Here is a 25,913-nt window from a genome sequence, read left to right as displayed (position 1 = left end):
TATCTTGAAATTGAACTTGACTTATTGTTGCTTGAATCATTACTATACTTTCTTTGACCAGCTCTTCATGAGGCCAATGATAGGCAAAGATTAAGAATGCATATAGCTTTGTGAAAAGATTGAATATGTGAAATATGAGATAAATAGAGATTAAGAATAAATATAGCTTTGGGAAAAGATTGAATATTATGTGAAATATAAGATTATGCTTAGGTTTAGTGAATTCTTAAGTATGAGTTTTCATTTGTGAATTGATACTTTGATCATTGAATTGCATCTTTTATCTGGTGATTGATTATGTGAGCATGAGATTTTTTTTTCATTGCCCTTTAAAGAAGATTGAATATTGTGTGAAATATAAGATGATGCTTAGGTTTAGTGAATTCTTGAGTATGAGTTTTCATTTGTGAATTGATACTTTGATCATTGAAGTGCATTTTTTATCTAGTGATTGATTATGTGAGCATGAGATTTTTTTTTCATTGCCCTTTGAAGTTGTGTTTCATGTTTTAAAATTTGTTTTGATAATCTCTTGAGGCAAAATCATAGAGGACAAATGATTAAAGAAATAATATAGGTCATCTTTGGAATGTTTGAGCCTTTTTAGGCACACTTTGATATAAAACCTTCATAGTCACCGTATTTGAGCTTATGATGCCTTTTCTTTATTTTGAAACCACATTACAAGTCTATAGCTTTGGTTTTGATATTTCCTATCTTTTTGGTTCTTTACCCTATGTGCATTAGGATATTCATTTACCATTTATGAGCTATGCATTATTAAGAAGGGTGAAACTTGGAAAAAAATAGAAAAAAAATAAAGCTAGCTTGCAAAAGAAAAAAAAAAGAATTTTTGTGAAAAAGAAAAAGAAAAAGACAAAAACAAAAACAATAAAGTGGTGAAAAACAAAGAAATGAAGCAAAGGAAGAAAAGTGAGCAAAAACAAAGTTTGAGGGTGATTCTTTAGTCAAGCTTTACTTACCTTGAGAGTTCAAGTATGAATGATCCTGGACAAGTAATGCATTGTTAGGGTGCTTAAGTCTAAATGTCTTTTCTCATACCTTGACTCTAGTCTTACATTACAAGCTTATGAAAGTCCTAGAGATTCTTGGTCATGTGTTTGTCTACATTAGTGGAGAGAGATATGATGAGCAAACATATAGAACTTGAGCATACTTTATTGATCCTTTTTCTTGAGTTTTGAGGTTCTACATAACATTACTAGATTCCATGCAAGGATGTGGGGAGGTATTGCTTGCTTATGGAACCATAGTTAGGAATGAGCTTAGTCTAGGTTGATTTTTGTATATTAGCATATGTTCATGATTTTGCTTTAGTTATATTCATTTATCAATCCATGAGGCATTCATGTTGAATGAAACATTGAAATTATATGATGATTCTCGCTCAATTTTGTTTTGATATGTGAGAGGTATTGCTTTTTCGTGGAACCATTGTTAGGAACGCGCTTAGCCGAAGTTGATTCTTGTATATTAGCATATGTTCATGATTTTACTTTATTTATATTCATTGATCAATCCATGAGGCATTCATGTTGAATGAAACTTTGAAAGCATATGATGATTCTTGCACAATTTTGTTTTGCTTGAGGACAAGAAAAAACTTAAGTTTGAAGGTTTGATTGCACTAAAATTTTAGCCTTTTTTTACTCATTTTTAGTGCAATTTTTCTTATACTTTGGCTTGTTCCTTAAGAATTCTTGGCAAAAATACTCTTAAATGCACTTTTGTCTCATGTGTAGGTAAAAATAGAGAAAATGATTAATTTCCAGAATTTTTGTAAGAATTATCATGTCAAATTTATTCATTTAATGGATTGATTTGTGGCATCAAATGAAGAGAAAATGGTTGCACTTAGTGCCAAAATGAGGAGCAGAGAAGCAAGTTTGCATGTTGGATGCACGACATTGTGATCTTGTGTATTTAGATGCCATTTCTTGGAGAGTCAAACAAGGCTAAATGGAGTTGCTGAGTTGGCCATTTGGAGGACTCCCATTGGCCATAGTTTTGTCTTATTGGAGTGCAATGAATCATGAGAAGAGGGCTTGAAAACAAGGGGAAGCCTAAGGAGCCAAACAAGCATGAACAAGCTATGAAAGAAGAGCAAAAGAAGGATCTAGAAGGCTGTTCATATGTAGATATTTTTGGAAGACATTTTGGGGCTTGAGGCATCTCCCATTTGCCAATAAATAAAGGGAGAGGGTTGGCCATTTGAAGAACTTTAGGTTAGGATTTTCATTTTTTGTTCTTTTAAATTTCTTCATTTTTACTTTCTTGCAGTCCAAACAGCCTTTTATTGCACTTTCTTTGATTGATTTTCTCTGTAAATATACTTTTCTTAAATCAATTTTCAATGTACTTTCTGAATTTTGCAATGAAATTTCTAGATTTACTCGTTTTCCTTTTTAATATCTTGTGATTTCACGTTGATATAAAATCTGTTATGCAATTTGCAATTCTGACCTCTCACCAATGTTTTGATCAAAACTTGATGAATCCTAACTTTTTTTAGCTCAATTTTTTATCATGGATTCTCAACTCATATAGCTACAATCCTATAAAAAATCTCTTAAAAATTCCATTCACACAAGTACAGTTAAATCTTGGAAGTCATGGCTGGATCTAGAAGGCAAAGATGAACTGTGCATAAAAAATGGTTGAGCAAAGTTCTACTCTCCATCTAGGCATTTGGTTTGCTTCTCTCATACTTTACATTCTTAGTTTCATATGTTTGCTTCTTAGTTTTTAATTGATTGCATTTATTTTCATGAATTTGCCTACTGTTTGGAGAATTTTCATTGATAATTTTCTGTTTTTCTAGATTACTTATTTTGAATTTGAGTTCATTGAGCTGAATTTTTTATTGATTCATCCAATTTCTCTGTTGGTCTAGGTAGTAAACTCATAGCTCTATATTGCTTTTGTTCAGTTTGAGTTCATTCCCTCTGGAAAGCTCTCGATCTAAATTTTCTTCCAAAGTTTGGTAGTTTCAAGAATCTAAATTTAGTTTCTGTTTTAATTTTTTTTTTTACTTAGATTTTGTAATTCTTTTTCATTACTTGCATTTTAATTCAGGTTCTCTTTTAGTTCATTTACTGTGTTTGCAAATTACAGCTTATGTTCATTCAAAATGATGCAATTTAGATCTAACTTTGCTATTGAACTCTCGGTTTCCAGCCTCACATTTAAATTTCAGTTTTGCTTGTGCTTTTAAGTTGTGCGATTCTGCTGCTTTAGCTCCATTTTATGCTGTTTGGATCTTTAAAGTGCATTCTGTATTTGTAAAATTCAGGTTACTTAGATCAAGTTTAAAGTATTTTCTAGTTGGTTCATTAGTTGGAAGTTAGGAGTTAGTTGGAATTAGTTACTTTTGATTATAAGTAGTTATTTCAATTACTTCTGTTAGCTAATGTTTTTGCTGATTTTTCTTCTTGTTATTTTATATCATTAGATTAGATTTCCATTTTAATTCATGTTTAACTCATTGCCTTATATTTTAGCTACTGCTTTTGTAATTTCTTTTAGTTTACTTAGTTTACATGTTGCATTCTTTTACATTGTTTACATAAGCATGAGTAATGTCTTGTTTGATTTTATTTTCTTAGAATAGCTTAATTTTCATGCTTATTCTTTGATCAAACCAACTTTAGAAAGGCATGGGGATAAAAGGTATTTAGTCTAGGAATCTCTTTAACTAATCCTTGTGGGATCGACATCTTGACCTTTAGATCATTATTATTATTTGAACAGCTTGTTCATTTGCAAAATTGCCCAATCAATCACCAACCATTTCCACCACAATACAAACCCAATTTGAAATTCACATTGTTTGCCAACAATCCAAAAGAAAAAAAATGAAAACCCTAAATCGAACCTTCCCTCACTAGTTCTCGCCATCATCAATCAGCTTTTCACCACCATTATCCCTAAACTGACATCACCAAATGCCGATCCCCTCACCCACCGAGAGTCTCTTTCTTACCAAAATCTGACCTTAAAAAATGGAAAAAAAAACACCAGAGTCTTCATCTTAGAGAGGAACCCAATCAAACTAAAAATAAAAAATAAAAACCATAAAATAAAGAGGAAAGAGAAACTTTCTTCCTCTTGAAGTTTGGATTTATGGTGTTTTAGGGAGATTTGGGAGCTCGAATCAATGTGGAAGGAGATTAAAAGGAGGAATAAACATACTCAGAAGTGGTACTATTGCAAGCAATAGAGGTAGGTGTTTTAGGTTGTTTGCTTGTGACTTTCGGAGTAAATCTAATATGGTAGTTGGAATCTAGGTAAAGATGAGTTTTCTAGCAAGTTGAGATTTTTTTTAAAGAGAGTGTGTTTCTATAGAGAAAAGAGGAATGAGAAAATGAAGTGAAAAAATCTTAGCTTTTATACTACCATAAAACTCGCATCAACCTTAACCCATATGCATCCTAAGCCTACTCTGAATCCAACCTTGCCCCATATTAGATCTAGCTTTGATCCATTGTAGATTTGCCTTAAACAATTGATAGTACTAAACTTATAGTGATTTACAAGTTAAAATGGGTGCAAGATTTTAAATCTTGGTTGAATTTGGTGTTGTTAATGCTATTTTCTTGAATTTTAAGTTTTAAAACCACAGAACATGATTTATATGCAATCTATGCATGCCACCATGCAAGATAGTAGTCGGCCATGCAGTAAGGATGACTAGCCAAAACTTATTGGCCTTCCATTTGTCTAAGAGATGAATTTTACATGCACAAAGACTTTGCAACCATTTGGCTAGATTTGAAGAAATGATGTACATTGGAAGAATTTCACTCATAGTGGGGCACATACATTTGGCTAAATTAATTTCTAAGAAGATTGCAAGCATACTTGAAAAGGTTCAAGCACACAAGGACACTAGAAGCATTCGGCTAAAGGTGTTTGAATTTAACCATGACTCTTTGATAACCTATTTAAAGAGTTAAGATGGAAGAAGAACTTTAGCAAGATAAATCTCAAAGATAATTGAAGGAAAATCAAATATCTTGTCTTAGATCCCAAGCCTTAATGGAAACTATCATGAAGTAAGATCAAGATGTGCATTCCATGATGAAAGGCCAAAATGAATCCCAAAAACCCTTATTCGACCAAGACACTTAAAGGCCAAAAGTCCTATTCGACCATACTTCCTTGAAAATAAAGATGAGCTTTATCCTTTAGAATTTGAATTGGAATTGATCTTGTAATACCTATCCCCCTCTAGATGACCTTTCATCTATAAATAAAGAGGCTAGTTCATATCTCAAGCATCCCATCTCATTCCTCACATTCTTCTTTTCTTTCTTTTTTAGTTGTTTTTTAGTCTTTAGTTTTTTAAGCTTTCTTTGTAATTGGCTTGGTGATAGATTTGCCAATACAAGTGTTTTCTAAATTCTTTTCTTTAATCAAAGTATTCTTTCATGCAAATTCTAGTTTTCTTTAAAGCTTTCATACACTCTTTTTGCTTTTGTAATATTGTTTACAAATTCTTATAGTTTTGATAATCATTCTTTTATATCCTATTCTTTTTGGTTTTAATCAAGCAATCTTACTTCCTTCATTTAAGTTTTGGTTCATGCAATCTTATTTTATGTTTCTACAACTTTCAACCTTTCTTAATCTTATTTTTTCCAAATTTCAATTCTTATTTTCTTTAGATTTTGTTCAATTGGCCACAATCCTATTACTTACCAAGTGATAGTTGGTTAAGTAAGATCTAGGTCTACATAATTATTTTCAATCTTTCACTATTTGTTTTGTAAATTAACCTAAGTTTTTTTATAGTTTAGATATAAAAGTTTAGTTATCATTTATAGACATTGCACAAATAGGCAATCAAGTTTTTGACATCATTGCCGGGGATTATAGCGGTGTTCAATTTAATATCAATAATGATTCTCTACTCTTTTGTAATCTAAACATTTACTTTTATTTACTCTTATATGTTTTGATCTTTTCTTGCTTGTATGCATAAATTTAAAAGTGTTGACCTTGCTCTTACTGATCAAGAGATTGAAAGCACTTTTGGACAATGAAAAAAAGAGCAATCAGTATCACCTGCACCAACACCAATTGCGAATACAAACAATGAAGGAGAAAGAATGTTGAAGGATTATGCAATCCCTAATGTCGATGGTTTCCAACGACCCATATGAAGGCCAACCATTCAAGCAAATAACTTTGAGATCAAGCCTTTAATAATCTAAATGGTTCACATTGTTATACAGTTTGGCAGTTTACCAAGTGATGATCCTAACCATCACTTATTTAATTTTTTAAAACTATGTGATACATTTAAATACAATGGTGTTTTGATGATGCAATATGACTAAGACTTTTTCCTTTTCTTCTTAAAGATAATGCAAAAAGTTGGCTATCTTCACTACCATCTGGCTCTATCATAACTTGGGAGAATTTGGTGCAAAAGTTTCTTGCAAAGTTCTTTCCACTTACCATGACTAACAAGTAGAAGAATGAAATCACTACTTTTATGCAAGTGGATGGCAAAAACCATTATGATGCATAGGAAAGATTTAAAGTGTTGTTGAGAAAGTGTTTGCACCATGATCTTCCCTAATGGTTGCAAATTTAGCTTTTCTACAATGGTTTCACTCCAACAATGAGAACCATTTTGGATTCAACTATGAAAGGAGCCATTATGAGCAAAACTGCAGAGGAGGCCCATGAGTTATTAAGGAAATGGCCGCCAACAATTATCAATAGGGTATAGAAAGTAAGGTACATAAGAAATTTATTGGTGTTTATGAAATAGATACTTTTACTTTCATAAATTCACAGTTGGCAACCTTGACCAAAAAGACTGAAGTTCTAAGAGCCCTTTCCCAAACCAACCTTATCCATGTAATTCAAAATCTTTTTGTTTCCTATGATAAATGTGATGGATCGCACTTTAGTGAAAAGTGCCAATTTAGGATAAAAACATTTCAATATTCCTAATAGTATAAGCCCCCCTATAACCCTTATAGAAATACATATAACCCAGGTTGCTGAAACCACCCTAATTTTTCTTAGAATCAACCAACCACCAACCCATGAACCAAAACAACAACTTTTGCTCTAACCTATAAACCTATAACCCATCATAAGAAAATAAACTAAGTTTTGAGGAAATGTTGACCCAACTAGAGCAAGCCAACAATGCAATCATCCAAAGCCAAGCTGCATCAATAAAAAACCTTGAAAACCAAATTAGTTAAGTTACTCAAGCCATAGCCCCCCAACCTGTAGGAACCCTACCCTGTAATACTAAGTTAAACCATAAGAGACAAGGTAAGGAAGCGTGTAATGCAATATACTCCTTTAGGGAAGATGGTATGGAAGAGGATGATAAAACATTATGGATGAGCATGTGGTGGTAAATCTCCCTAGTTTTGTTAAGTAGCCTGAGGTGGATTTTGGAGTGAAAGATGATCTAATAAAAGATGATAAGCTATTGAGGTATGAAAGAGAAATTTTAGGAAGTTTTAGTTATATGGCACTTGAAGCACCTGAAAGTATTAAACCCTATGAGGCGAAAAGAAAGAAGTTTGAAATGGAAGAAGATTTTAAAGAATATGAAGAGGATCCTAAAGAATTCATTTAAAGATTAGCTAAAGAAAGAGAGATTCCCATACAAGTAGAAAAAGCACTTTTAGAGAGCATTTAACTTGATGAGGAGTAAAAAGAGAATCATGAAAGCAAAAGGCTAAGATTGACCCCAAGACTGACCATTCAAAGGCAAAAATTTGAAGTAGCATTACCAATAAAGCTTATCCCAAAAATGCTACTCAAAGAGTAAGAGAATGTCACTTTTGTTGAATATTGTAGTCTTGAACTTCAACAACTCCTTCTAAAAAGGCAAAAAGATCCATGGATTTTCACTATCTCTTGTAGAATTGATCATCTAAAATTTGATGAAGTTCTTTATGATTTAGGGTTTAGTATCAATCTAATGCCTTTAAATGTTTTTATGCAAGTAAGATGTGGAAATATGAAACCTTCAGCATGTACCTTCAAATTTGTAAACATATCTACCAAGAACCCACAAGGATTTTGGAGAATGTTATGGTGAAAGTTAGTAAGTATACTTTTCTTGTGGATTTCATAATTCTAGATATGAAGGATAATGAAGCTCATTTGCTATTAGGCAGACCCTTCTAATTAACCTCCAAAGCTTTAATTGATGTGTACAATTATGACCTTTCTATTAACCCTAAGGCTTTAATCGAGGGTATGATATTCTTAGAAATGAAGTTGATATACACTCAATAACCAAAATAAAGGAAAAATAAACTTTTAGGGAGCTAAATTTGAGTTATAAACCTTTTGATCCATTATTGTTAGTCCATATCCTAAGATCCTAGTTATGGTAAGCCCAAAATGAAAGCTCTTATGTTGAATCGTAGTCCAGTTTATGTTGTCCATAAAAAAAGAGTTAGTACACCTCCTAGATCCAATTTCATTTATGTCATATCCCAAAGGAGAATACAGCAAGGAAAACTCCCTCTTGAAGGGATTGTCATGACTTTTAGGATCGGGGAAGTGCCCATCCACAGATGAATGGGGAATTTGGAAAGAGGGGACCTAAAAAATGTATTTTAATAAAATCCAAAAAAAAAAGTTACCACCAATCTTTTTTATGGTGTGATTGGCTAAAGTTTTTATCCTTTTTTATAAAACCATTTAAAAGATTTAAAAGTTTTATAAAAGGATCAAATTCAAGTCTACAAAATCAAATTTAAGGTTTGAGAATTGGTCACACATGAAGAAAGATTAGTATTCCCACAGTGCTTGCCGAAGATGGTACCAATTGATTGCATGTTATCCTTAAAATTTGGTTAAAATGGCCCTATTTTAGTGTTAGAAATTAATTTCTTTTTTCATTAATTCATAAAAAGAACTTGAATTTTTTTATTTGAAAACAAATCAATTTTTTAAAAACAAAACATTTTATTTTTAGATAAAAGTGAAAACACCTTAAGTATTAAGACACATTTTCACTCTTCTATGTTTTGGTAAAGCTTTAAAAGCATTTCTAACTAAAAGGTTTTCAGATGACCCCTTAAACCAAGATAACACCTCGTATAAATGATAGCTACTGAGAGCTTCTTATACTTGTGCTAGATCTCAAAGGCTAATTTTACTTAAGATGTCATCTTATTTAAAAACATTTTTCTTTGAAAACAAGTTTTTGAGAACATATGCATGGTTTGTATGAAATAACAAGAAGAAATGGATGCATGGATGACATAATATGATCCACGGTAATTTAAGAATACATGTGATAAAATAAAAAATGTCATGCAAATATATGAATGGAGTCGAGAATTAGTTTAAAGGTTTGGGGTTTAGTTCAGGTTTAAGGTTAAAGGTTTAATATTTAATGTTTATGGTTTAACGTTTAGGGCTTAGTGTTAGGGTTTAGGTTTTAAGCTTTAAGGTTTAGGGTTTAGGGTTTAAGGTCTAGAGTTTAGGGTCTAATGTCTAGGGTTTAGGGTCTAAGGTTTAGGATTTAGGATAGCGAGTTTAGGGTTTCAAATTTAGGGTTTTATAGAAAATGCAAGTGACAAATGCATGACAAGAGAACAAACTAATTACAAATCTAGACATCTAAAAAACCAAATTACAAACAAGATGTGTGTCATAACGTATAAATCGGTGGTATGTATGGATTAGAGGAATTACTACCAACCTTTTTTATTTAGGTGCGATTGGCCACCTAATTGAATCTGTCCTATTTAAATAGGAGTATTAAGATAGACTTAGGTATATTTAAATAGTAGATTCTGATCTACGAAATCGGAGTTTAGGTTCGTGAGTATGGTTACGCATGAGAAAAGTTATAGCACCCCCACAGTGCTCATCCAAAAAATGGTACTAGTTTGATTTTAAATTATCCAAGACTTGAAAAATGTTTATAATTTTCCAAAATATTAAATATTAAAAATTAGTCTTAAAATTGTTCCAATAGTTTAGTAGCAATTTAAGATAATTTTTTCACTTTGGAAGTATTAATGGGGACTAATGTCCCACTCTGAAAAGGCTCTATCGTCAGATTTATTAAAGTATTTTATTCTAAAAAAATTAGTAAAGTCTCCTAATAGTTTGATAGGACTTACTTTAAAGCAAATCTCCTAATAATTTGGTGAGATTTTTATAGTAAAAGATTTGTAAAAAGAATTTTTAAAAATTTCATTAAGTCTCCCAATAGTTTGGTAAGACTTGATTTAAAAGCAATCCTCCAATTGTTTGGAGGATAAAATTATTTTTTATTTTTCTTTAATTATTATTTTTTTTTGAAAAAAAAATTTTTCATGGAATTTCCTAATAGTTTGGTGGATTCCATTTAAAAATTAAGTCCATAAAAATTCTCCAATAGTTTAGTAAAATTCATAAATTTATTTTGAAAGGATTTTTATTTGAAAATGATTATTTTATTTTATTTTTCTTTATTATTATTCTTTTTGAAAATTGATTTATGAAATTTCACAATAGTTTAGTGGATTTCATAAACCTATTTGAAATTTTTTTTTATTTTTTTGAATTTTTAAACTCATTTGAAAAGATTTTTTTTTTTGTTTTTGTTATTTGCTTGTTCTATTTTCCATAAGAGATTTATTTTTAAAAAATAAAAACCAATTAAATTAAAAAAACTAAAGATAAAATAAAAACTTAAGATAATAAAATAAATAAAATGAAAATGAAAAAACAAAAACCTACGATATGGTAAGGTCAAAGCACGTGTCGATGTGCGGATCCTTATTGGGTCACTCGCATAACTAAGCTCTCCAAAATGGTGTCGTTTTGACACCCTATAAAAGTTACTTCCCTGCATTTATGCTAGAAACCCTCTGCTCTCTTTCTCTACAGCTAAATCCTCTGACCTCTTTTTAGAATTTTCCAAGATTCCCACCGAAAACTTCAACCAAAAACTGAAAATCGCATCAATTTTTAGAAAAATCACCAAAAATTTTAACCAAAAACTAGAAAACCACCAATTTTTGGAAAATTTGCTGGAACCTTGTTGAAAAATTCAACCTCTTGCCAAAAAATTCATTGAAAAATTCATGTTTTTCCCCAAAACCCAAATTTCCCAAAAAAATTAAAAAATTTCCCATATTAGCCCAAATTTTTTCAGATCTTTTCAGAAATCCTTCAACAACTTAAACCATACCCCAAAAACTTAGATGTAAACCCTAAAACTTCTAAACATATCCAGAATTTAAAATCCCAGCAACCAAGAAACTTAAAAACTGAGTTTTTTCACCAAATCCACCGTTCCTTCCAAAATCCATCCTTGTTCTGTTTTGTATAACACTATCCCATTTATAGGCAGTCCATAGTAGCAATTTTAGGGATCGAACATAATCCAATCCCATGATTTAAGCCTAGATTCGTTCTGTCCGAGTATGATTCTTGGTTAATTTTTTGCTGGTTTGTCCGAATTGATTCGAAAATCTGTTGATTACAAATTAAAGCCATTGATAAATTGATTTCCATATTTCAGTTTCAATCCCTCATTCGATCATTAGTTAAGAAAGGAGAAAAAAATAATAAAATACTAAAATAATAATAGTAATAAACTATGTACAATATGATATACTATACTATCATAATAATAATAATAATAATAATAATATAGTAAAGTATAATACAATATAATAAAATCGACTTAGTAGACTCCAGACACAGATAGGTATCTACAGTTGCTCCTCTTTGCGCATTTCTATTAGACAAGGATGATGCAAAGACCTAGACACCCATTTTGTTTCAAGAGTCAAATCACTAAGCGGACATGATCGGGACTAAACCGCAAGTCAAAATAAAATGATCTGAACCAAGCTGATATCAAAACAAGTGACTAGGACTGAGTCATAAGTCAAAGAATAAAATGATTTGGATTAAGCTGAAATCAAAATAAGTGACCGGGATAAAATCGTGAGTCAAAAAGATAAAGTGACCAAGATCAAGTTGAGGTCAAAAATGGCTGACTAGGATGGGACCGTGAGTCAAAAAGATAAAGTGACCAAAATCGAGTCAAGGTCAAAGATGGTTGACCAAGATGGAAACATTAGTCAAAAAATGATTTAGATTGAGCCAAGATCGAATGACTGGGATGAAACCGCGAGTCGAAAAAATATAAAGCAACTAAGACCAAGTCAAGGTCAAAGATAACTGATTGAGATGAAACCACGAGTCAAGAAATGATCTAGACTGAGCCGAGATTGAATGATCGAGTTAAAATCATGAGTCAAAAAAATATAAAGTGACCAAGATCAAGTTGAGGTCGAATATGACTGATCAAGATGAAACTACAAGTTAGGAAATGATCTGGACTAAGCCGAGATCGAATGACAGAGACAAAATCATGAGTCAAAAAAATAAAGCCACCAGGATCGAGTTGAGGTTGAATATGACTGACTGGGATGGAACTGCAAGTCAAAAAATGATCTGGACTATGCTGAGATAAAAAATGAGTGATAAGTGATATTATGATAATGCAAATGCATATTCTATCTAGGATGCGAATGTAAACACAATGTGTAATACAGATGTTACTCAGTCATGCCATGATGTTTCAATTGTGGTAACAAGGTTTTCAAGATTCCATTATCTCATATATTTTTCCTCAGCTTCTCAGCATCTCAGAACAAATTATGTCAACCAATCCATGTCATTCTTCTCATTTGGTAATAACTTGTAGGTCATGTCAATCAATTTATTATTGAATTCATCATTGAGTCACCTTGTTGGCCCCATTGTAAATCACTCATTCTTAGCTGGAACCTTGTTGAAAAATTCAACCTCTTGCCAAAAAATTCATTGAAAAATTCATGTTTTTCCCTAAAACCCAAATTTCCCAAAAAAACTAAAAAATTTCCCATATTAGCCCAAATTTTTTCAGATCTTTTTAGAAATCCTTCAATAACTTAAACCACACCCCAAAAACTTAGATCTAAACCCCAAAACTTCTAAACATATCTAGAATTTAAAATCTTAGCAACCAAGAAACTTAAACAAAGAGTTTTTTTCACCAAATCCACCATTCCTTCCAAAATCCATCCTTGTTCTGTTTTGTATAACACTATCCCATTTATAGGCAGTCCATAGTAGCAATTTTAGGGATCGGACATAATCCAATCCCATGATTTAAGCCTAGATTGGTTCTGTTTGAGTATGATTCTTGGTTAATTTTGCTGGTTTGTCCGAATTGATTCAAAAATCTATTGATTACAAATTAAAGCCATTGATAAATTGATTTCCATATTTCAGTTTTAATCCCTCATTCGATCATTAGTTAAGAAAGGAGAGAAAAATAATAAAATACTAAAATAATAATACTAATAAACTATGTACAATATGATATACTATACTATCATAATAATAATAATAATAATAATTATAATATAGAAAAGTATAATACAATATAATAAAATTGACTTAGTAGACTCCGGACATAGATAAGTATCTACAGTTGCTCCTCTTTGCACATTTCTATTAGACAAGGATGATGCAAAGACCTAGACACCCATTTTGTTTCAAGAGTCAAATCACTAAGTGGACATGACTGGGACTAAACTGCAAGTCAAAATAAAATGATCTGAACCAAACTGATATCAAAACAAGTGACCAGGATTGAGTCGCAAGTCAAAGAATAAAATGATTTGGATTAAGCTGAAATAAAAAAAAGTGACCGGGATAAAATCGTGAGTCAAAAAGATAAAGTGACCAAGATCGAGTTGAGGTCGAAGATGGCTGACTAGGATGGGACCGTGAGTCAAAAAGATAAAGTGACCAAAATCGAGTCAAGGTCAAAGATGGTTGACCAAGATGGAAACGTTAGTCAAAAAATGATTTAAACTTAGCCAAGATCGAATGACTGCGATGAAACCACGAGTCGAAAAAATATAAAGCAACTAAGACCAAGTCATGGTCAAAGATAACTGATTGAGATGAAACCACGAGTCAAGAAATGATCTGGACTGAGCCGAGATTGAATGATCGAGTTGAAATCGTCAGTCAAAAAAATATAAAATGACCAAGATCAAGTTGAGGTCGAATATGATTGATCGAGATGAAACTACAAGTTAGGAAATGATCTTGACTAAGCCGAGATCGAATGACGGAGACAAAATCATGAGTCAAAAAAATAAAGCCACCAGGATCGAGTTGAGGTTGAATATGACTGACTGGGATGGAACTGCAAGTCCAAAAATGATCTGGACTATGCTGAGATAAAAAATGAGTGATAAGTGATATTATGATGATGCAAATGCATATTTTATCTAGGATGCAAATGTAAACACAATGTGTAATACAGATGTTACTCAGTCATGCCATGATGTTTCAATTGTGGTAACAAGGTTTTCAAGATTCCATTATCTCATATATTTTTCCTTAGCTTCTCAACATCTCAGAACAAATTCTATCAACCAATCTATGTCATTATTCTCAATTGGTAATAACTCGTAGGTCATGTCAATCAATTTATTATTGAATTCATCATTGAGTCACCTTGTTGGCCCCATTGTAAATCACTCTTTCTTAGTTGAAACCTTGTTGAAAAATTCAACCTCTTGCCAAAAAATTCATTGAAAAATTAATGTTTTTCCCCAAAACCCAAATTTCCCAAAAAAACTAAAAAATTTCCCATATTAGCCCAAATTTTTTCAGATCTTTTCAGAAATCCTTCAACAACTTAAACCACACCCCAAAAACTTAGATCAAAACCCCAAAACTTCTAAACATATCCAGAATTTAAAATCCCAGCAACCAAGAAACTTAAACAATGAGTTTTTTCACCAAATCCACCGTTCCTTCCAAAATCCATCCTTGTTCTGTTTTGTATAACACTATCCCATTTATAGGCAGTCCATAGTAGCAATTTTAGGGATCGAACAGAATCCAATCCCATGATTTAAGCCTAGATTGGTTTTGTCCGAGTATGACTCTTGGTTAATTTTTTACTGGTTTGTCCGAATTGATTCGAAAATCTGTTGATTACAAATTAAAGCCACTGATAAACTGATTTCCATATTTCAGTTTCAATCCCTCATTCGATCATTAGTTAAGAAATTAGAGAAAAATAATAAAATACTAAAATAATAATACTAATAAACTATGTACAATATGATATACTATACTATCATAATAATAATAATAATAATAATAATAATAATAATATAGTAAAGTATAATACAATATAATAAAATCGACTTAGTAGACTCCGGACATAAATAGGTATCTACAGTTGCTCCTCTTTGCACATTTCTATTAGACAAAGATGATGCAAAGACCTAGACACCCATTTTGTTTCAAGAGTCAAATCACTAAGCGAACATGACCGGAACTAAACCGCAAGTCAAAATAAAATGATCTGAACCAAGCTGATATCAAAACAAGTGACCAGGACTGAGTCACAAGTCAAAGAATAAAATGATTTGGATTAAGCTGAAATCAAAATAAGTGACCGGGATAAAATCGTGAGTAGAAAAGATAAAGTAACCAAGATTGAGTTGAGGTCGAAGATGGCTGACTAGAATGGGACCGTGAGTCAAAAAGATAAAGTGACCAGAATCGAGTCAAAGTCAAAGATGGTTGACCAAGATGGAAACGTTAGTCAAAAAATGATTTAGACTGAGCCAAGATCGAATGACTGCGATGAAACCGCGAGTCGAAAAAATATAAAGCAACTAAGACCAAGTCAAGGTCAAAGATAATTGATTGAGATGAAACCACGAGTCAAAAAATGACCTGGACTAAGCCGAGATTGAATGATCGAGTTGAAATCATGAGTCAAAAAAATATAAAGTGATCAAGATCAAGTTGAGGTCGAATATGACTGATCGAGATGAAACTACAAGTTAGGAAATGATCTGGACTAAGCCGAGATCGAATGATGGAGTCAAAACCATGAGTCAAAAAAATAAAGCCATCAGGATCGAGTTGAGGTTGAATATGACTGACTGGGATGGAACTGCAAGTCAAAAAATGATCTGGACTATGCTGAGATAAAAAGTGAGTGATAAGTGATATTATTATGATGCAAATGCATATTCTATCTAGGATGCGAATGTAAACACAATGTATAATACAGATGTTACTCAGTCATGCCATGATGTTTCAATTGTGGTAACAAGGTTTTCAAGATTCCATTATCTCATATATTTTTCCTCAGCTTCTCAGCATCTCAGAACAAATTCTGTCAACCAATCCATGTCATTCTTCTCATTTGGTAATAACTCGTAGGTCATGTCAATCAATTTATTATTGAATTCATTTTTGAGTCACCTTGTTGGCCCCATTGTAAATCACTCTTTCTTACTTATTTTCATTTATCTCATTTTATATTTCTTTTTAAAAAATGAAAAACTCTTTATGAAAAATGTTATTCATTTATTTGCTATCATTCAAATCAGTGACAGACATGATACATTTCTTTGGTTCATTCATGGAATGCTCATTTAGTGAAGGATAAAAAAAATTGAGTTTTTATTGAAAGAACAAAAGGTAGGGTTAAGAACAACTCAATGGTGAACAAGGACAAAATGCCATGATTTATTCAAATAGGATATTAACATCCAAAATAACAATTGTTCAAACAATTTTAAACTCATACTCAGGATCATCATTTAAAAACACATTTCATTAATATATTTAATTTTTGAGCTAATCATCATTTTCATTCTGGAAACTTTCACATGAAGTTATTTTTTTAAGTTTTCATCTTTACTTAAACTGCCCTTTCAGGTTTTTGGTCTAAGTCTTTTTTTTTCCTCTTTTTTCTCATTTTTTCCTTTTGTTTCTCATTTTTTTTTGTTTTTTTTTTTGTGATTCCTTGTTTTTGTTTGCTTATTTTTTTTTTTGCACATTTTTTTCATTTTTCTTCTCATTTCTCATTCTCTTTTATTCATCAATGATGCTTTGATCAAAGCTTCAAATAATCTAATGCCAAATCCACTCTAATTTAATTCATAATTCTCCATATCGAGTATTCACATTCGATCAAAATGCACTTTTAAGGGATACAATGTAGGTTCGGGTAAAGGTTACCAAAGAAATGAATAAAAAGGCCTAAATTGTATTTGTGGGTTAATCAAATCAGGGATCATTTCTTCATGTAAAGCATATTGGCATTTGGCCCCATCAATTTCTCCTTCATTTCCCTTTTTTTTTTTGTAAAGCATATTGGCATTTTGCCCCCTTAATTTTTCCTTAATTTTTTTTTATTTTTTATTTGTCAAGGAAACCTAATCACAAAAGGGCTTTGCACCTAAGAATGAACAAATCTTTCAAACTTTTCCCCCTAATGTAAGGGTGATCCTTGATTAGAGTTCCTTAAAAAAAATTTTTCACAAGCTCAAATGAGGTAGCAAAAGATAATTTTTTTTTTAAAAAGATAAAAGAAATATGGCCATTTCTCATTTTGAACATGAATACTCAATAAAGAATAGTCATTGACTAAAAGCAAACCTGTAAGTGAACAATCACGAAGATCATGTGTCATATCACTTTCACCTTTCAATGAAGTAGCAATCTCAAATCTATCGATCAAACCATCATGCATGGTATTGAATCATGAATTATCATCATGTATATTTGAACATTCATTATTCGGAATCAAAGAAATGGGTATGGGAAAAGATATAAGAAGGTAAAATTTAATAATGGGTATTCACACAAAAAAGAAAAATCATGAACATGCATCAAACATGTCACTTTATTAAAATAATAAAAAATGAGATGAAGTCCAAGTACATAAAAAGATCTATATTCTCAAGAAATCCAAGATGATAAGCAGTTTCAATCAACCTCCTCAAAATTATGCCCTTGGATGATTGAGCGACAGGTTACCACTGACATTGGATTCTGTGTTTTCGTCGGTATTAAAATTTATCAACCCTCTTTTAATCAGACTTTGCACTATACGTTTTAAAGGGATGCAATTTTTAGTGGAGGGCTTGCCACCCTAAAATGGTAGTCACAGTGAGCAATGGAGTCATACCATTTGGGATATATAAGTTTAAGTTGTTTTGTAGGAATGGGAACAATCAAATGGTTCTTGTAAAGTTTTTGGTACAAATTTTTGTAACTTATAGGGATAGGGTTAAATGTAGGCTTTTTTCAATTCTGTGATTCTCGCACATCACTTGTTGGGGTAGTTGGATGAACAAAAGGCCTAGGTGTAGATGGATAAAGAGTCATGGAGTTGATTGGTACACTACATCCGAAGCATGACTTGTAGGTGAATGATATATGGGATAAATTGGCTAAGGGTAATTTCTAAATTGCTACCTGTCGAAACTCACAGCTTGAGTCTCACTTTCCTTTTTCTTAGGTATTTTTTTAGTAGTAGATGATTCTCTTTCTTCTAGTTGTCACTTTTGATTGCATTTTCAATTATCTCCCTTGAAATCACCATATCGACAAAGTTTTTAGTTGCGTTCCCTATCATCTTCTCATAGTATGATGACTTTAAAGTGCTTACAAATGGTACTATCATTTCTTTCTTCATTAGAAAAAGTTATACCTAAGCAGCAACATGCCACTACCTTTCGGCATACTCTTTGAAAAACTCATATGCCTTATTTTTCATCCTTATAATGAAAATCGATTAAAAGCCATGTTTATGATGTGACGATATTGGTTGATGAAAGATCGAGTTAGATTCTTTCATGATTTTATACAAGTCTTGTACAACTGAACATACCACCTTACAATAGACTCAATCAAGCTATCTTGAAACACATGCATGAGCAACTTCTCATTATTAGTGTGAAATGCCATCTTACGACAATACATTGTGATATGTGTAATAGGGCACTTGGTAGCTTGATCCGTAAAAATCAATACCTTCTATAGCTCGTAATCTTTCTTCAATCATGATTATAGCTTAATCAATCTTAGACTCTTCCAAAAACATAGCCATCTACAACTTCACTTTTTCTTTGGTCTCATCCATTTTGGGAGTTTGGATAGGCTCACCTATCTTTTTGACAAAGACAGGATTGGTATGGCTTTGAACATTCCCTTGGTTGTAATTTGAGAATGTGGTTTGTTGTTGCTGAAAGCTTAAAATGGTTTGGGTTTGATGCGAAGCAAAACTTGAAGGATACAGTGGCTCAATATCTTCATGTGAAATGTCTTCTACTGTTTTCCATCTATTTATCTTTTCCAAAGCCTCAAAGATTTTACTTAGCTTCCCCTCAATTACTTCTTGGGCCTTTTTTAACCTCTTAAATTGGTTCGCATTGTCTTGCTCCATTTTCTTGGCTCTGGCCCTAGTGTAGTACTATTGTTGAGCTATCCTCGAACCTTGATTTCCCACAATTATGGTACAAATTTAGAATGATGTTTATGGAACCTTTAGACTATGCATGTGAATGAATGTAATGGTGCATGAACGCATACATACACAATAAAAAAGGTTAGTAAGCATAATATGTATGTTTATGCATAAGAAGAAAAGAAATAAAAAGAAGACAAGAAAATTGATTAATCACCTTAATAAAATAAATAAATAAAGCAAGTAAAAATAACAACATGACTCTAAAGTTTGGGCTAACTATAAATGGTGGAAGGACATGGCTCTATCTATAGTTAGGCTCTCATAGTTATCTATATATGGTTTGGATTACTTCTAAAGGGTTCCTGAATTGTTCCTTACATCATAGTCTATCACAGACTAGTAAGGCACCACAATCCTTAACCATCATAGGCTACAAGCGAAAATGGTTCAATCTGAGTGAGAGTATTTTGCAGGCCCATACGAAAAGATGAAATCTCCCAAGGGCAAAGGTACTTCACTCTTTCCTAAGGGTAGAGCTCAGGTGGAGAGCTTTATGTTATGCTCATGCAAATGAATGACACATATATACAAGAAATAAATGAATAACTAAAACATACATCAGTAATGAAAAAAAATAAAATAAAAAGAAAGAAAATAAATTTCAAATTTATTAGGCAAGGCTTAGATAACTAGAAATCATTTACTGGCCTGACCCTGATATCCCTAGTAGAGTTTCCAAACTATCATAATGTATAGATCCGTGGACCGATCGCTAGACATGGATTACAGGAGTCACCACCAATCTTTTTTCTTTATATGTGATTGGCCACCTGATTGAATCTGTTCTATTTAAAGAAAAGTCCCAAGATTGACTTAGGTATATTTAAATAGTAGATTCAGATCTATGAAAATCAGAGTTTAGATTTGGGAGTACAGTTACACATGGGAAAGGTTATAGCACCCCAATAGCACCCATTCAAAGAATGGTACGAGTTTGATTTTAAATTATCCAAGCTTTAAAAAATGTTTATAATTTTTCAAAATATTAAATATTGAAAATTAGTCTTAAAATTGTTCCAATAGTTTGGTAGCAATTTAAGATAATTCTCTCACCTCAGGAGTATTCATGGGAACTAGTGTCCCATTCTGAAAAGGCTCCGTTATCGAATTTATTAAAGTATTTTATTCTAAAAAAATTAGCAAGTCTCTCAATAGTTTGGTAGGACTTACTTTAAAGCAAACCTCTCAATAATTTGATGAGATTTTTATGGTAAAAAGATTTGTAAAAAGAATTTTTGAGAATTTCATTAAGTCTCACAATAGTTTGGTAAAACTTAATTTAAAAGCAATCCTCCAATCATTTGGAGGATAAAATTATTTTTTATTTTTCTTTCATTATTATTTTTTTAAAGGAAAAATCATTCATGGAATTTTCCAATAGTTTGGTGGATTCCATTTAAAAATTAAGTCCATGAAAATTCTCCAATAATTTGATAAAATTCATGAATTTATTTTGTAAGGATCTTTATTTGAAAAAAAACTTTTATTTTATTTTTCTTTATTATTATTCTTTTTGAAAATTGATTTATGAAATTTCACAACAGTTTGGTGGATTTCATAAACCTATTTGAAAATATTTTTTTATTTTTTCAAATTTTTAAACTTATTTGAAAAGTTTTTTTTTTTTTTTGTTTTTGTTCTTTGCTTCTTCTATTTTCTAGAAGAGATTTAAAAAAACAATAAAATTAAAAAAAACTGAAAATAAAATAAAAACTTAAGATAATAAAATAAATAAAATGAAATTGAAAAAAGGAAAACTCACGATCGGGTCAGGTCAGACCATGAGTTGACGTGTGGATTCTTGTCGGGTCACCCGCGTAACTAAGCTCTCCAAAACGGTGTCGTTTTGACACCATACAAAAGTCACTTCCCTGCATTTTTGCCTAGAAACCCTCTACTCTCTCTCTCTACAGTCGAATATTTTGACCTCTCTCTAGAATTCCCCAGGAATCTCACTCGAAACTTCAATCGAAAACTAAAAATCTCACCGGTTTCTAAAAAAGCCACTGAAAAATTCAATCAAAAATTGAAAGCCCACCAATTTTTCGAAAATTGGTTGGAATCTTGCTGAAAAATTCAACCTCTCGCTAGAAAATTATCAAAAAATTCATGTTATTCCCCAAAACATAGATTTCCTAGAAAAACATAAAAATTTCCCAGATTTGCCCAGATTTTTCTAGATCTTTTCAGAAATCCTCCAACATCTTAAACCACACCCCAGAAACTTAGATCTAAACCCAAAAACTTCCAAACATATCCAAAATTCAAAATCCCAACAACCCAAAAACTTAAACATTGAGTTCTTGCACCAAATCCACCGTTCCTTCTAAAACCCACCTTTGTTCTATTTTGTATAGCACTATCCCATTTATAGGTAGTCCATAGTAGCAATTTTAAGGATCAAATAGAATCAAATCCTAGGATTTAAGCCTAGATTAATTCTATCTGAGCATGATTCTTGGCTAATTTTTTATTGGTTTGTCTAGATTGATTCGAAAATTTAATGATTGCAAATTAAAGTCTTTAACTAAATTGATTTCTAGATTTCAGTTTCTATCCCTCATTTGATCGTCAGTTAAGAAAGGAGAGAAAAATAAATAACAATAATAATAATAATAATAATAATATAATAATAATAATAATAATAATAACAATAATAATAAAATAATAATACTAATAAACTATGTACAATATGATATAATAATAATAATAATAATAATAATAATAATAATAATAATAATAATAATAATAATAATAATAATATAGTGAAGTATAATATAATATAATAAAATCGACTTAGTAGACCTCAGGCATAAATGGGTGTCTACAATGTGTATGTGAAAACATAAGGAAAATGGATCAAACACTAAAATTTTCAAACTTTGAAAACATGTTTCACCATTTTTCTTCCTTTAAAAATCAAACAAACTAACACAAAAATCACCAAACAACATATTGAACTAACATTTTATTCATTGAAAATTTCATCCAACACATTGAAAACTTGAAAAACTTGGCAAAAGCATAATCAAACAAATGGAATCAAAGTAACATTTGGCCATAAAAGTGAAGGGCAAGTTTCAGCCAAGCATAAAAACCACCTTGGCCAAAAGTTTCATAGCATTTCCTACAAGCATTCATCACTTCATCCAATTAGAATATGCATGAAACATTCATAAAACTGTACTATAATGACATTTTTATCATGCAAAGAAATTTGACAAACACGTGACAAACTAACAAATTTAAAAAAATGAAAACATAACACAAGCCAAACATTACCCACAACTTACTAAAACAAATATCAAACATGTGTTAAACAAGTATGCCAACAATCAAAACCTCAATTACATAATCAAAAGCAAGAAAACATTCAAAGCAAGCTAAGAGGAGGTTCGGCCATGGTGGAAAAAGGCTTCGCCGAACCTCCAAATGGTTTCAATGGTGGATTTTGTGTTTTTTGTTACTTGATCTTTTTTATTTCAATCCCAAAAATTATTTAGTTGGATGAATTCTTGAACCAAGATAGGATTAAAAAGATGAAAAAACTATAAATTTTTCCAATAATAGAAAAACAAATGGAAAATTGATATGAAAATGTGTTGAAAGTGTAATGAAAGTTTAATAAAATACAAGAAAAGAAAATAGGAATTATACCTCCTCCAAGCTTTTTTCAAATTTTTTTCTTCTCTCTTTTCACTTTTTCTTTGGCTTCCTCCTATGTTTTTTCATTCCAGTCTTCTTTCCCTCTTCTTTTATGCAAAAATCATTCCTCCTCCTTTAAATGAGAGAAAGAAAAATATCTCTTTAAATTGAATGCATCCAATGGTCCATTTTCATCTCTTGTTTTCTTTGTAAAGAGTATCTTTCACCATTGGATCAAGCTCCTTAGATCATCCTATGGTTTAGAATGCTTAATGCCAAATATTGGGTTTTTAATGCTACTAGGACCAAGTGAAAAGACTAGTTCACCCCTTATTAAAAATGATTATGTTTCTAATCCATGTTCTTAGAAAACAATGCTCTTCCATTCATTTTTGTAATTTTAAAGCGCCAAAAATCATGAAAAAAAAAATAAAATTAAGATTTAAAATTTTTTATAAAATCTAACCTTGGAAAGGTTAAATTATGAAATTAACTCAAAAGTATTTTAGTAATTTCACACCTCCCAATATGCTACCAAGGTTTTTAACACCCCAAAAATCATCAAATAATTTAAAAACATGATATGAAATGTTTTCCTAAAACTAAACTCGAGATAGTCAAATTATAAAAATACCCTTAAAAGGTGTTTTAGTGGTTTCATACCTTCCAAGGTATGATCAAGGTTTTCAATATTTCAAAAGTCATCAAATAATATTAAATCATGATCTAGAACTTTTTGCAAAATTCTAACCTTGGGAAGGCCAATATTCAAAAATACCTTAAAGAGTGTGTTTAGTTTGAGGGAATCTACAAATTTTCTCTCGAAATCTTGATGCTGGGTATTTGATTCTCACATTTGGTTTAGGGTAATCCAATTATTGGGGAAAATGTCAGATTTCCAACAATACCAAAGTCGCAGAATAAAAAACCCACCTTTTTTTATAGTATTCTAGGATTTTAAGGGGAAAAGTTACCTTATTTTCAAATTTGACCTGAATAAAAAATGATGAAATAGTTATTACCCTTTTGAAAAGCATGTTTGGAAGTGATTAGAACTCAGTTATAGATTTTTGTACAAAAAAATATTTTTTTTTATATTACAATTAAGGTGTTTCGCATGAAGAAATGCCTTAAATAATCCTTGGTTTCAATTAAGGCATTTTCTTCATTGAAACACCTTAATTAGTAATTTAAAATAAATATTTTTTTTGTTCTCATAGACAATGTTATGACATGAATTATTTAAGGTGTTTGGGTTTAAAAAATGTCATAATTGATGATCATTTAAGGTTTTTCTGTACACAAATGCCGTAAATGATCATCAATTATGGTGTTTCATTCTTAAAATACCTTAAATAATCCTTGGCATCAATTAAGGCATTTTTTTATTGAAAAGCCTTAATTGATAATTTTAAAAAAACCATTTTTTTGTTCTCGTAAATAGTGTTATGACATGAATTATTTTCAGTCATAGTATAAACAAATGATTAAGGCATTTGTATGGAAAAACACCTTAATTAGTTATCAGTTGAGGCATTTCTTCCTATAACCACCTTAATTGCCACATATTAAATTTTTTTCTTTTCAAAGATCATGTTCTGACAATATGAACGTTCTTACATCTAATTGTGAAACAAAATAGCCTATAATATATATATATCAAATAAGGTGTTTGTATATATGGAATGCCTTATTCAATGTCTTCATCATGTTTTATTAACCAATATGTTTCTAATTTATATTTCAACAGATCTCAGCTCATAGCATTTACTTTTCTAAACCAATTTCACCTTTAACATCTATCATTTAATCTTCATCTTGTTAAGTTTATCTTCTTTTTTACACAAAATGGTGTGTATACTTTTTGATTGATCTTTTATAATTGATGTTGCCTTCCAGTGTTTTTATTTATTGTTTTTTTGTATGTCATTTAGATTTAGATTTATGTTTATAATATAAATGCCTTGATTTGTGGTTAATTTGTGTTAGCTCCTTCCAATCTTCTAATGTTTTATTTCTAATTTATATTTTATTTGATGATATTTGATAGATTCCATCTATCATATGCCAAAGTTTACTTTCCATTTATGTTTACAACTTTAACGATATTTTGTCTTCTAAATAGTTATGGCTAGTTTATCATTAAGAAGGAAGATGCAATTGGTTACATTACTTTTGATGCATTTGAAATAGATGAAGAATTTGTTGCACGTATTATGTTTTGTTGCTCTAACTTCATTATATATAAACATTACATAAAACGATGTAGAGTATCTTATGGTGAAACATCTTAGGATAGGTTATATATTAAAGAGTTAAACTTAAACGTAATAGTCTTTAATAGTGATAGACAATGTCTAGATAATATTAAAATGGATAAGAGAGCTTCAGTAAAATTATGTCATTTGCTTAAAATTGAATAGGGGTTATGTTATAATCATCTAGACATATTTCAATAGAAGAACTAGTAATTAGCTTCCTCCACATCATTGCCCATCATGCAAAAAATAGGGTTATAAAGCATCAAATGGCTAGATTTGGATAGACAAATAGTAGACAATTTCACTTTGTGTTGAATTTTGTTTTAAGATTGCATACGTTGTTGTTTAAAAAACCCGAACCGATACCAAAAAATTCAACAAAATATATGGAAATGGTTTAAGGGTTGTTTAGGTGCCTTACATGGGACATACATCAAAATCAATGTAGACGCAGTCGACAGGCCTAGATATAGGACCAGGAAAAATGAAATTGCTACCAATATCCTTGGTGTTTGCACTTTAGATGTGCAATTCATATATGTTCTACTGGGATGAAAATGTTCTGCAGCAAATGATAGAATGCTAAGGGATACCATTACATGTAGGAATAGGTTGAGGATCCCACAAAG

The 25,913-nt window shown here is 31.1% G+C and overlaps 1 non-coding gene across 1 annotated transcript; it reads right to left on the bottom strand.

The window, feature by feature from the left end:
- Positions 1–6,493: 6,493 nt before the first annotated feature.
- Positions 6,494–6,600, bottom strand: LOC149514232 (small nucleolar RNA R71). Its single transcript, XR_016328859.1, has one exon. It is a non-coding gene; the product is annotated as a small nucleolar RNA R71 (small nucleolar RNA).
- Between the last annotated feature and the right edge of the window lie 19,313 nt (positions 6,601–25,913).

The sequence above is a fragment of the Durio zibethinus genome, chromosome 16 (assembly GCF_047325235.1).
Source record: "Durio zibethinus cultivar Kanyao isolate XHJ-2024 chromosome 16, ASM4732523v1, whole genome shotgun sequence".
NCBI classification, from domain to species: domain Eukaryota; kingdom Viridiplantae; phylum Streptophyta; class Magnoliopsida; order Malvales; family Malvaceae; genus Durio; species Durio zibethinus.
The sequence above is the reverse complement of the archived record's forward strand: the minus strand, read 5'-3'. Positions and strand labels throughout refer to the sequence as shown.